The following is a 12,984-nucleotide window of genomic DNA, read 5'->3' as shown; positions in this document are numbered from 1 at the left end:
CAATAGCTTTTAAACTAACTAGAACCTTAACTAAAGCTTAAAATCAACGTGTCAAACTGAATCTAATTAATCTCAAGAATACCTACGAGTACATGGAGCTGACTCTAAAATTTAAGATGTGATAGAAGGCTCCACAGAAGTATATATAGACGTCCCAATTGCACAGAATCTGAATCATGTAAAGTAATGTAGTTGTTATATTAACAGCCTGTGAAATGAGTAGAGTTATACTAGGCTTTTCTTAATTTTGGCTTAGCTCGGCATTTGCATCCTTTCAGTAAAAATTACTTCCCTTCTCGTCAGTAAACCTGAATTGTCTGATCGAATGCTACCTCTAAAGCCATAAAAATGGACTTAGCACGCGAGACAAGGTGAGGCTGAATTGTCTTTTTCTTTAGCAGGCTGGTCTTCGTTTTCAAAAAACGAGACATAACTTAAAAACGCCCACCGTGGGGCTCGAACCCACGACCACAAGGTTAAGAGCCTTGCGCTCTACCAACTGAGCTAGACGGGCAGCTTATCCTCATATTCGAACTTCTTCATAATGATACGTATTTTAGGTTAATCTATTGGAACATTACACAGGAAGACTGATTATAATCAAATAAAACTAGCCGATAAATCAGCAAACAGATACAAATAGGTGCATGCTAGAACCCGTTTGGACATAAGAAATTTTTTCTTTTTTTTCAACTTTTTTCCGAATTCAGCGTTTATTCATAAATTTTCAATTTTTCACTTGAAAATACATTTTGAAAATTTTCGAAAATTTGAAAAACTCCAAAAAACTGTTTTTTAAAATTTTCACTCAAATCACTTACAAAACTTCAAAATTAACCCAAAACTATATTCATGTCCAAACACAACTCTAATTCAAATACCATTTTCACCTGAAAAAAATTTCCGCCCTTTTTTGGAATTTTACAATACTTATGTCCAAATGCCCACTTAATTTCTACATGCCTGATGTATTTAATTATCAGGAGAATAATATGCTACTATAATATTTTCAAAATATGCAATACATAATTTCTCATGATACTTTTATAATACAGTAGGCAAAACATGTTATTCTCGCTTCTAAGGAATTGGTTGGGTCTTTTGCATCTCTCAGCAGCTCTCCACTCCAGTTTTTACTCGGGTAGTATTAAGTAGAAATCAGTTACTATATCACTATAAGACATGTTTTCTAAGTTGTACGCACAGAAATTCGCATAAACACATGGTCTAATAAAAAAAAAACTACCAGTGTTACTACTACAATTCTAAAGTCTAAACTTCTACAAATGGCGTTCCTTTCACCATAGATTCTCTAACGAAATTTCAAGAATGGCTTGAATACTTTTCATTTAGTCACTATCCCCAATGATTTCATCATACGTGGCTAGTATTAGAATCTTCAGTTTTCAGTATTACACGTATTTTTTGACCAAAAAAAACATTAAAATTTCAAAATAAGAAAAGAAAAAAAAATACATCCTTGCATTGGCATACTATTCGATCTTGTATTGCCACCTTACCCCTTTCAGTTAAAGCTTCCACCAGTTGTGTTCTTCCCCACTCTTCAGTTGCTATACCCTGATAATTTCTCCACCCCCCAGTTCTAAATTACCAGCAAAAACGATAGTGTAATAAATTGCGATTATGTCTCCATATATTTAACCAAGTACATTTCTTTCTATCGTTACACTTACATAACTCAATTCAAACTCTTACCCAATATCTTAGAAAACATATTGCGATTTCCTAATTAATGTCACTATCAGAGAATTAACTATGTTTCTTGAGGGGGTTTTCACACAGCATAGTCTATATTAAGGAATTAAAGGGAAGAAAATTGTAGGTCCTGCATGTTTATTGAAAATTATGACACCAAATCAATCCCTAATTAAACCTACAATACTTTATTGAAATTTTATTGGGTGATCAAAATTATTTGTAAGCCAACATTATGACCAAACAAAAAAGGGAAAAGAACAAAGAAATTCAAAATGTTAAGGAGTATGTGGTAATTTAGCAAAACTTTGAACAGATAGCGATACCTGCAATTTCCAAGAAGCTTCCCGCGCCATCAACTGAAATGATTTCATTCACAATTGTCAGCCAAATATCGTTATCACAAACTCCCCATATCTTACGTAATATATCTAGCTATAAAAACACAGATATCTCAACATATATCAATCATATATATATACTGCTGCGTATTAAAATTTATCCTAGTATGAATGTAATATTATATTGGAGATCTTCTAAACCTCAGACCAGAAATGAGAGCTCCGCCAAGACTTGCCGCTGTACATACAAATTCGAAAGTTTTATCGGAAACATCTGATAAAATTGAAACGATACAGAGAATATTAGAATGTTCAGTACAAAAGCGCGGAGGCAGCAGCATAGATGTCCTGGCTGGAAATGTGACAATAATTGGTCAGGAGAAGCAGCAGAAGCTAACGAAGTTGTTGTTGAATGTACATATACAAAACAGTTTGGGGCCGGTGCATGTCGTTATGTTGCCGGAGAACACTGTCGGAGACTTGATAAAGGCTGCGATAGATATTTACGTGAAGGAGAAGCGGCGGCCATTGTTGCCCAGTCGTGATTCTCGGAGTTACAAGCTTCATTACTCCCAGTTTAGTTTGGATAGTAAGTTCTCTGTTTTGTTCCCAACTTTGAGCTAGGAATATTAATGTTTATGTCATTTCCTTTTGTTGAGTGCAATTTAGTCCCTTTAAATCACATTTTTGCATATAATGCCGTATTAAAATTCCTTTTTTAAAAGTTTGCGACTTCAAATTATTTATTACAAGAAAAAAAAGAAAAAAAGAGAAAGATCTGAAGTGTATGGTTGTGGGCTTGTGGCTTCCTATTTTCCATGTTCTTCGTATGTATGAAGACAATTCTCAAAACTGTGAAAATTGCACCGCAAAAAGTTTTCAGTACTCCTTTTGTAATAATTCGTTTCACACATTTTATTTTGCTTGTCAATTTGATAAAAAATTATAATTTTTTGAAGAGTCAATTAGCAAAAGATTATATTTGAAATATCAATAAAAGTTAATTTTGTTTGACAACATTTTGGAACAGACCAAGGAGTATATTTGTCCTTTGTTTAAGTAATAATTTTAAGGCATTTTTGTTTTTTCTGTCTCGTGCCATCTGAGTTCACTTTCCTTTTATAATTTTCTTCTTTTGGAAAAGTTTTATATATTTGCTTTGGCTAGTTGGCAATTTTCAATTTATTTAGGAGATAGGTAATAAATTCAACTTATGAAGTAAACAAGCACTAATACCGGTCATTAACCTGCATAATTTCCCGAAAAAATGATACTGTATAACCGCTCTTTAAATAATAGCCGAAAAATGTATATTTTTTGTATATACATACATTATGTATTATGTTATATATAAAAATTATACAAATTTTATATATTTTTTCAACTACCGAATATAAATAGTTTCTGCCGCGGGCTAAAAGTGAAAAAAATCCTAATTTCCCATCAAGAAGCCTAATGATGCCCGATAATTAATTAATTTAGTAAATAGGATAGTGTACTAATGTTGTTCTCAAAACTGAAATATACGGAGTACGCTGCAATGTCTCGTGTTCAGTAACTTCTTCCAATTAAATTGAAAGATGGAAGTAACTTTTATATGAAATTAATATTCTATTTGACTAACTATTTTCATGGTGGGAATATATATATACAGGCTTAAAGCCAGAGGAGAAGTTGCTAAATTTGGAATCTCGAAGTTTCTTTCTATGTCCAAAACCAAATTGTAGTATTAATTCATCTTGCAAGGACAAAGCAAAGGCCGCGGCGAAACTTTCACTTCTATTGGCAAAGTTCATGGATCTCTTAGTATAAATTGTGATTATTCTAAGCAGTTTTTTTCGCCAAAATGCCACCTTATCCCCTTGCTTTAAGCATTTCGAGCAAACCATGATCACAACAAATAATATTCTTCACTCGACAAAAGACTCACACCCAAATTCCATAGTGTTTGATTCGCTATATTGATCATGATTTTCCTACCCCTAAAGGGATAGGTACTTTTCTTTTGGGCCAGTTGTGGGTGAAGTTCACGTAAATTTGACACTTGATAGTATTTTTTTTCTCTTTTTATTGTAATTGTTTCTGCTTTTAATTTTGCATGTGTAATTAACAAATTGTATAAAGTAGCACGAAATGGCTACGGATGCACGATGAGTTTAATTGGTTACTTCATTAGTTTAATTTGGTGCAAAATGCATTCACTTTGGAGATGTACACACTTTACATTTAAATTTAAGCTCTACTTTGTTTGTCAATGAAATATCATCTTGGATAAGTTTTGTTGAGATTTTGCTTCAAAAGCTTACACTTCTTAAATGAATTCTCTTTATCCTCTCTGAATAAATTTTTGGAATTTTTGTCTAACTCCAAATCTCTAAATCCATATTTACTTTGACTTCTTAATTGCGAACAATGAAAACTAAAATAACAGAAAGTACTTTAAAAGGTGAAAATGAACTAAAACCATTCATTCTTCTTTTGGAGTTAGCAGCTTAATTTGTGGAGCAAATTAAGAGCGAATGCTATCAAATAATGAAACATTAATTAGGGACATAAACAATTACGAACACTTACCAAATGGGCATTTGGTATTCAGATAACTCAATTTCTTTTTTTTGGGCTAATGAAAGAAGCTTTTATTGAATAACACAAACGGAAGTTATTACATGATGGTAACTAGTGGGTATACAAAAGTCAAAGCACTGTTTCCCAATTCCCATGGCTGGATCTCTGCCTTTTCCATAGCAAGCCAGCTTATCTGCTGCAGCATTTGCTTCCGTAAAGATGTGGCACACTTGTGGGCTGCCCAGCTTCTCCATTAGTTGTCTGTGAGTCAGTTTCCACAATAAGTGGAACTAAGCTCTTACTGAGTGCCAGCCTTAGACCATTATAAAAGGCCGGAATTTCCATATGAATGGCAGAGTGTGCGTAGTTGTAATTTGCATAGCCAATGATCCAATCTCCATTGCGTTCATATAGTTGGAGTTAACTTTGATAATATGTCTGTGTACGGCTAAAAATCGGGCTCATGATACACTCCGGCCTCCAACAGGGTAAAACGAGCTCGAGATATGATTGCGAAAGATCGGAAAATCGAAACAAGGATATCCTCGAGTCAGAGTACGGGGGCCGACCATCTACCCTCGATAATATCCGGGTCATGATTCGAGACCGACCTAATACTTTAAGGACTTCGGAGGGCGTCGCCGGGTAATCAAGCACGGCAAACAGGAGGTCGTAATATCCGTGACCGGCCGGATATCACGGCATGGATCTTGGCACATATCGATGTAGAACCGGCAACTAATTAAACAGTTAACTTTTATAGAGTTATACTTAGAGTAGAATTCTCCTACTATATAAAAGGGGTCTGACAATTTATTAAGCACACTGTAACACGCATTCCAAAGTAATATATTATTATTTTAACTGTTATTAACTCTTTCTCTTATTCATCAGTGCTGGCTATAGCGAACCCGGATCGAGGGTAAATATTTCAATAAGGCTGGAACTATCCTCCTCGTGTGGTTTGAATCTATTTTATCTTTGTTTATTCAACTTGACTTAATATATCGCTTTGTATCAAGTGAAATCATATATCCTTAAAATCACTTACAAATTTAATTGTTATACGATTTTAAGGGTAAACAGTTTGGCGCCCACCATGGGGCTAAGGATAATAGTGGCAATTCGATACAAATTTTCATAACACATTCTATTTCACACTTGTTCTTTGAAGTGTCTTTGATTTCAGGTCTGTGTTGAGAATGTCGAACTCCCAATCTGCCCCTCTAAACACAGATGTTGAGTCTGGCAACCATGGCGAGAACAACAATATACCCGGTAACGGGGTGCCCCCCTCTGATCCCAACGGAATCCCGGTCATGTACCCGATCGACACCAGTTCACATGTGGCCATCAACACGAATTTGCCCATCGATCCTGAGAACAGCGTCCATGGGGGAGTCCGGTCGGTAGCCCAAAATGCTCGTGACTGTGAAGGAGATGGGATCAACTTATGGGTGATCTTCGAAATGATGCAAGCTCAACAGGCAGCGATAGCCCAGATGCAGAACCAAAGTCGCGCTCCCAGTGGAGTTGAGCCCGGATCATCCCGGGAGAATACTCGCAGAAATGAACTAGCCGCGGATAGGCCAAATGAAGCTGAACCTGGGACCAACCTCGAGATAATAAAGATGATCGAGGAATTGAAAAAGCGTGTGGAAACGAAAGAAAATAAAATCGAAGCCAATGACAAAAAGGTGGAAACCTATAATTCTAGGGTCGATCAGATCCCAGGAGCATCGCCGATATTAAAGGGCCTGGATTCCAAGAAGTTCGTTCAAAAACCTTTCCTTCCGAGTGCAGATCCGAAGCCAATCCCTAAGAAGTTCCGCACGCCTTAAATTTCTAAGTACAATGGGACAACTGACCCAAATAAACATGTGACCTCATACATGTGTGCCATCAAGGGGAACGACCTCGAAGATTATGAGATCGAATCTGTCTTGCTGAAAAATTTCAGAGAGACCTTATCAAAAGGAGCTATGATATGGTATCACGACTTACCCCCTAATTCTATTGACTCATTTTCCATGCTTGTAGATGCTTTTGTGAAAGCGGAGCTATCAAGGTTGAGACCAAGAAATCAGACTTTTTTTAAGGTAAAGCAAAGAGATAACGAGATGCTCAGGGAGTTCGTGTCAAGATTTCAAATAGAATGGATGGACCTGCCACCGATGGCAGACGATTCTGTCGTTTAGGCCTTCACCCAAGGACTCAATACTCAAAGCTCATTGGCTTCGCAACAGTTGAAGCAAAATCTGGTAGAATATCCGGCCGTAACATAGGCCGATGTGCATAACTGATATCAGTCAAAAATTAGAGTTGAAGATGATCAGCTTGGGGCCCCTTTCGGGTCTGTTTATCATGTCCGAGCTAGTGACATACCCAAAAGAGACATTGATCGTGAACCAAGGTCAACTAGGGATCGATATCTGCCATATAACGGTGATCGCAGAGGTAACGGGTCCGGACGACACTCTGTGAGAAATGAAAGGAGAAGCGATCAGAGTCAAAATAACCGAGGAATCATGAGCAAAAACTGTTTTGACAAGCCCATCGGGCCTAAGGAAGCGCCAAGGTTGTCGGAGTACAACTTCAATGTCGATGCGGATGCTATCGTATCCGCTATCGGATGCATCAGAGACACCAAGTGGCCTCGACCTCTACAGTCCAATCCAGCCCAAAGGGATCCTAACCTAATATGCAAGTATCATGGCTCACACGGCCACAGAACAGAAGATTGTCGATAATTAAGGGAGGAGGTAGCCCGGTTATTCAATAACAGACATCTCCGGGAGTTCCTGAGCGATCGAGCCAAAAATCATTTTAGGAATAGAGATTCTAATAAACAGACCGAGCAAGAGGAACCTCAGCAAAAGTCATTAACATGATCATTGGTGGGGTTGATATCCCCTAGGTGCCAATGTTGAAGCATACCAAAGTATCCATCATGAGAGAAAAACGGATGCGAGATTACGTACCAGAAGGGACCTTGTCTTTCAATGACGAGGATGCTGAAGGCATCGTGCAACCCCACAATGATGCACTGGTAATATCTGTACTCATAAATAAATCTCGAGTTAAGCATGTGTTGATTGATCCAAGTAGCTCGGCCAATATCATTAGATCGAGGGTCGTGGAACAACTAGGTTTGCAAGACCAAATCGTGCCTACAGTCAGGGTTCTAAACGGATTCAACATGGTGAGCGAGACCACTAAAGGAGAGATAACATTACCGGTGAACACCGCCAGGACCATTCAGGAAACGAAGTTCTGCGTGATCGAAGGGGACATGAGGTACAATGCTTTGTTCGGGAAACCGTGGATTCACAACATGAGGGTAGTGCCCTCGACTGTGCACCAGGTGTTGAAGTTCCCGACACCGGGAGGGATAAAAATAATTTACGGAGAACAGCAAGCCGAAAAGGAGATGTTCGCGATCGACGAGGTGGTCCCGATATCTGCACTTTTTACACCAAAGGATCTGGGTTCGGTCACCAAGGGAGAAACCAAATAGAAACTACTAACACCAGCCCCACCCCAACCGGAAGAGCAGGAGATGGGTGAGGACAACGACTACTGAGTTCCCAGGTCTTTCATAGCCCCCGACGATTCCGACGCTACTAAATCGACAGTTGAGGAACTAGAGCAAGTCATACTGATTGAGCACTTTCCCGATCGAAAGGTATACTTGGTCACGGGGTTGAGTCCCGAGCTTAGGAAAAAACTCATTCAATTCCTTATAGCTAACATAGATTATTTTTCTTTGTCCCACCTTGATATGATAGGGATCCTGTCGGAAATAACCACTCACAAGCTGAGACTGGACCTGAATTTCCACCCGATCAAGAAGAAAATGAGCCCAGTCAGAAGTCAAGCATGCGTTCATCAAGGACGAGGTATCTAAACTCTTTAAAATATGGTCCATCCGAGAGGTTAAATAACCGGACTGGTTAGCAAATGTAGTAGTAGTCCCCAAAAAGGAAAACAAATTAAGAATGTATGTAGACTATAAAGACTTGAATAAAGTGTGTCCCAGGGACTCTTTCCCTTTGCCTAACATTGATCGCATAATCGATGCAACGGCCGGCCACGAGATCCTCAATTTTCTTGACGCTTATTTCGGGTACAACCAAATTTGGATGGACCCAGGCGATCAAGAAAAAACTTCCTTCATCACTAAGTACGACACCTACTGCTATAACGTGATGCCATTCGGACTAAATAACGCCGGTGCCACTTACTAACGCCTAGTAAATTGGATGTTTGAAGAACAAATAGAAAAATCAATGGAGGTTGAGGACCATTTGATACATTTGCAGGAAACCTTCAGCATATTGAAGAGATACAATATGAAGCTGAACCCGGAGAAATATGCATTCGGAGTCGGGTCCGAGAAATTCCTCTGATTCATGGTGTCCAACCGGGGAATCGAGATTAATCCGGATAAGATCAAGGCCATTGAAGATATCACTGTTATAGACAACATCAAGGCCGTTCAAAGGTTAACCAGACACATAGCCGCCTTGGGGAGATTCATCTCGAGGTCCTCCGACAAGAGCCACCAGTTGTTCTCACTGTTGAAGAAAAAGAATAACTTCTCATGGACCTCGGAGTGCCAACGAGCCTTGGAGGAACTTAAGCAGTTTCTCTCGATCCTACCTCTGCTTCATACTCCGAAGACAGACGAACAACTATAACTGTACCTAGTAGTATCCGAGATAGCGGTAAGTGGGGTCCTGGTCTAGGAAGAGGAATGTACGCAATTTCTAATCTATTATGTTAGCAGGACTCTATGCGAGGTAGAAACTAGATACCCTCACCTAGAAAAATTGGTGCTCGCTTTACTAAGCGCCTCTAGGTAGCTGAAACGGCACTTTCAATGTCACCTCATATGTGTTGTAACTACTCACCCGTTGAGGAATGTAATGCATAAACCCGAGCTCTCGGGATGATTGGCCAAATAGGTCGTGGAGATCAGTGGGTAAGATATCAAATATCGACCCTGGACCTCCATTAAATCTCAAATTTTGGCAGACTTTGTGGCCCACTTTATGCCGGCCTTAATACCCGAGGTCAAAAGAGAGTTGTTGTTGAACTTAGGGATTTCTTCAGGAATCTGAACCCTCTTTACGGACGATGCCTCGAACGCAAAAGGGTCCGGACTTGGCATCGTATTGAAGCCACCAACATGTAATGCAGTTAGAAAATCTATTAGGACGTAAAATTGACTAACAGCGAGGCCGAATATGAGCCCATGATTGCAGGTCTCGAACTGGCCAAAAGCTTGGGGGCAGAGGTGATCGAAGCTAAGTGCAATTCCATCTTTGTGGTGAACCAAGTTAATAGGACGTTCGAAGTCAGAGAGGAATGAATGCAAAGATACCTGGATAAGCTGCAGGTAATGTTACATCGGTTCAAGGAGTGGACTCTACAACATGTACCTCAGGATCAAAACAGTGAGGCCGATGCCCTTGCTAACTTGGGGTCGTCGGACGATGACGATGGGTTCAACTCGGGGGCGATCGTACGACTCATGAGATCGGTAGTGGAAGAAGGTCACGCCGAGATAAACTCAACAAGCCTAACTTGGGATTGGGAAAACAAATATATAGAGTATCTAAAGACAGAAAAATTTCCTTCGAATCCTAAAGAATTGAGGGCTCTGTGTACGATAGCTGCCTAGTTCAGCTTGTCCGAAGACGGTACCCTGTTCAGAAGAACATTCGATAACCCACTCGCATTATGTCTAGGACCAAGAGATACCGAGTATGTTCTGAGGGAAGTCCACGAAGGCACCTATGGAAATCATTCGGGCACCGAATCATTAGTTCAAAAAATAACTAGAGCCGGCTACTACTGGATCGACATAGAAAAGGACGCGAAAGAGTTCGTATGAAAATGCGACGGGTATAAAAGGCATGCTCCAATGTTTCACCAGCTCGGGGAACTGCTGCATTCAGTCTTGTCATCTCGGTGGTTCATGATATGGGGGATGGACATCGTCGGCCCCTTTCCATGGGCACCTGGTAAGGATCAATTTATATTATTTATGACTGACTATTTTTCTAAGTGGGTGGAAGCCCAGGCATATGAGAAAGTCAGGGAGAAGGAAGTCATTGATTTCATCTGGGACCACATAATATGTCGGTTCGGAATACCGACTGAGATCGTGTGCGACAATGGGAAACAGTTCATCGGTAGCATAGTAAGCAAATTTTTCGAAGACCATAAGATCAAAAGGATCTTATCAACACCCTACCACCCTAGTGGGAACAGGCAAATGAAGTCCACCAACAAAACCATACTCCAAAACTTCAAAAAGAGATTGACCGACGCCAAAGAAAAATGGAAAGAAATCTTGCTTGAAGTCTTATGGGCATACCGTATGACCTCAAAGTCTAGTACCGAGGCCACCCCGTCCTCGTTTGTTTACGGTGCCGAAGCTCTAATACCAGTTGAAGTAGGAGAACCGAGTCTCAAGTTCTGATATTCGACCGAAGAGTCAAACGACGAGGCCATGAGTAAGAGCCTGGAACTGCTAGATGAAAAGCGCGAGGACGCCCTCAACCGGATGGCCGCCCAAAAGCAACAAATTGAAAGGTACTACAATCGAAGAGCCAACCTTCGATACTTCGGTATCGGGGACTTAGTATTAAGAAAGGTGACGTTGAGCACCCGAAACCCGAATGAGGGGAAGGTGAGGCCGAATTGGGAAGGTCCATATCGAATTATCGAGATCACCGGCAAAAGATCATACAAACTAAAAGCAATTAACGGTGAGCGACTATCGAACAACTGGAACGTGACCCAGTTAAAATGATACTACTCCTGAGGTACGATGCCATTCATTTATTTTCTTTACATATTAGACTAAAACTTGTAGGTAACAATCAAGGGACAATACGACTATTAGGCTTGAAATCACGCATTGCACTCTTTTCTTCTTAGATTAGTTTTGTCCCAAATGGGTTTTCCGGCAAGGTTTTTAACAAGGCAACACTGGATCGTGCTAACTTAGAATCGAAGACCGGAATCGAGGACCACATCAGCAGTATCTGAGGCATCTCTATGTTCGGCCTCCGATACTGGGGGCCATCACCCTCGGATAATGATTTTGGCAAGTAGAGAAACTTTATGCTCGAACTGCCTAGGCTCAGTGGATAGGATTTATTGTAAGGACCAAACGGTCAAATAAACCATGCCCACGTAGACCACCTAAGCTCTGACGTGAAGCATGTACACATTTGTAACCTTGTATATTACGCATAGAAATGAAAGAATGTTTCTCCTTGCGTATAAATATTTTGTCCCTTAAACATTTCTATATTTTGTCCCCTAAAGATATTGAGCCCAAGGTCCACCTCTGTCTGGATCCAAGAGATCACTCTCACTCGGAGACTATCTTCCAAGGCAGGCTCAGGCGACCCGGGGTATCGAAGCCCAGAAGCACAAAGCTTATTAGGCAGGCCCGAACTTTAAAGTCTATGGCCATCTTCATTCGGATCTATTGTCCTAGGCAAGTCCGGATAACTCGGGATAACGATCCCATTGGGCAACACCCGAACTTAAAAGGTTGTGTCCATCTTAGAACGGCTCGGAGACGTCCGAGATCCGTAACCAAAACATAAGGCCTTCAAAATTTCTAAACCGGTTCGAAGGCTACTCTCGGAAAAATTATAAAAAATTCTAAGTGAACATTTCAGGGAAAGCTTCGGTCATACCAAGCCCCCCACGAGACTTAAGCAAAATAGTCTCAAAAATGAACAATGTTCGAACCTCCGAATAAGATCTAATTATTACGTGTTATGACATCCAAAATCTTTGAAATCATAAAGGAAAAAGCAAAACGAATCAAGCTTGAAAATTACCGAAGAGAAAAAGCCTTATATATATATGGCCTCGGCCTCTTCCTCATCCTTGGGGTACACCAACTTCTTGGCCTCGGCCTCGAGCCTCTTAACATTTTCGAGCTCGGCCGATAAATCTAACCCCTGGGCATGAACCTCATCGAGAGCCTCCCTACGGGACTGCCACTTCACATGATCGACTATGGCCTTTAGGCGTTCCTGAGCTACCTCTGCATGGGATTTGTACTGGGCCGCCATCTCATCGGTATCGACCTTGGTTATTTTAACCACTGACTTGGTTGATTTAAGCTCCTTGGAGAGGGTCTCCCGGTCGGCAACAACCGAGCTCAGTTGGGATTCGAGCTCCTCAATATTTCGGGACCGTGCCTCTACTTTCTCCTTCATCGATCGAAGTTGGGCCTCCGTCGAGGCCAATTGCTCCCGGGTTGTTTCCTTTTCAGAAGTCAGCCGGTACATCTTGCCCTTCCACACCTCCTCCATGGCCTTAACTT

The 12,984-nt window shown here is 40.5% G+C and overlaps 1 long non-coding RNA gene and 1 other non-coding gene across 2 annotated transcripts; one reads left to right on the top strand and one right to left on the bottom strand.

The window, feature by feature from the left end:
* Positions 1 to 441: 441 nt before the first annotated feature.
* On the bottom strand, positions 442 to 514 carry TRNAK-CUU (transfer RNA lysine (anticodon CUU)). Its single transcript has one exon. It is a non-coding gene; the product is annotated as a tRNA-Lys (tRNA).
* Positions 515 to 2,219: 1,705 nt separating this feature from the next.
* LOC107778254 (uncharacterized) lies at positions 2,220 to 4,317 on the top strand. The gene is made up of 2 exons (XR_012705489.1): positions 2,220 to 2,646; positions 3,712 to 4,317. It is a non-coding gene; the product is annotated as an uncharacterized LOC107778254 (long non-coding RNA).
* The last annotated feature ends 8,667 nt before the right edge of the window (positions 4,318 to 12,984 follow it).

The sequence above is a fragment of the Nicotiana tabacum genome, chromosome 22 (assembly GCF_000715075.1).
Source record: "Nicotiana tabacum cultivar K326 chromosome 22, ASM71507v2, whole genome shotgun sequence".
Taxonomy (NCBI): domain Eukaryota; kingdom Viridiplantae; phylum Streptophyta; class Magnoliopsida; order Solanales; family Solanaceae; genus Nicotiana; species Nicotiana tabacum.
Note: the sequence above shows the minus strand (reverse complement) of the source record. Positions and strands in the feature narration are given on the sequence as shown.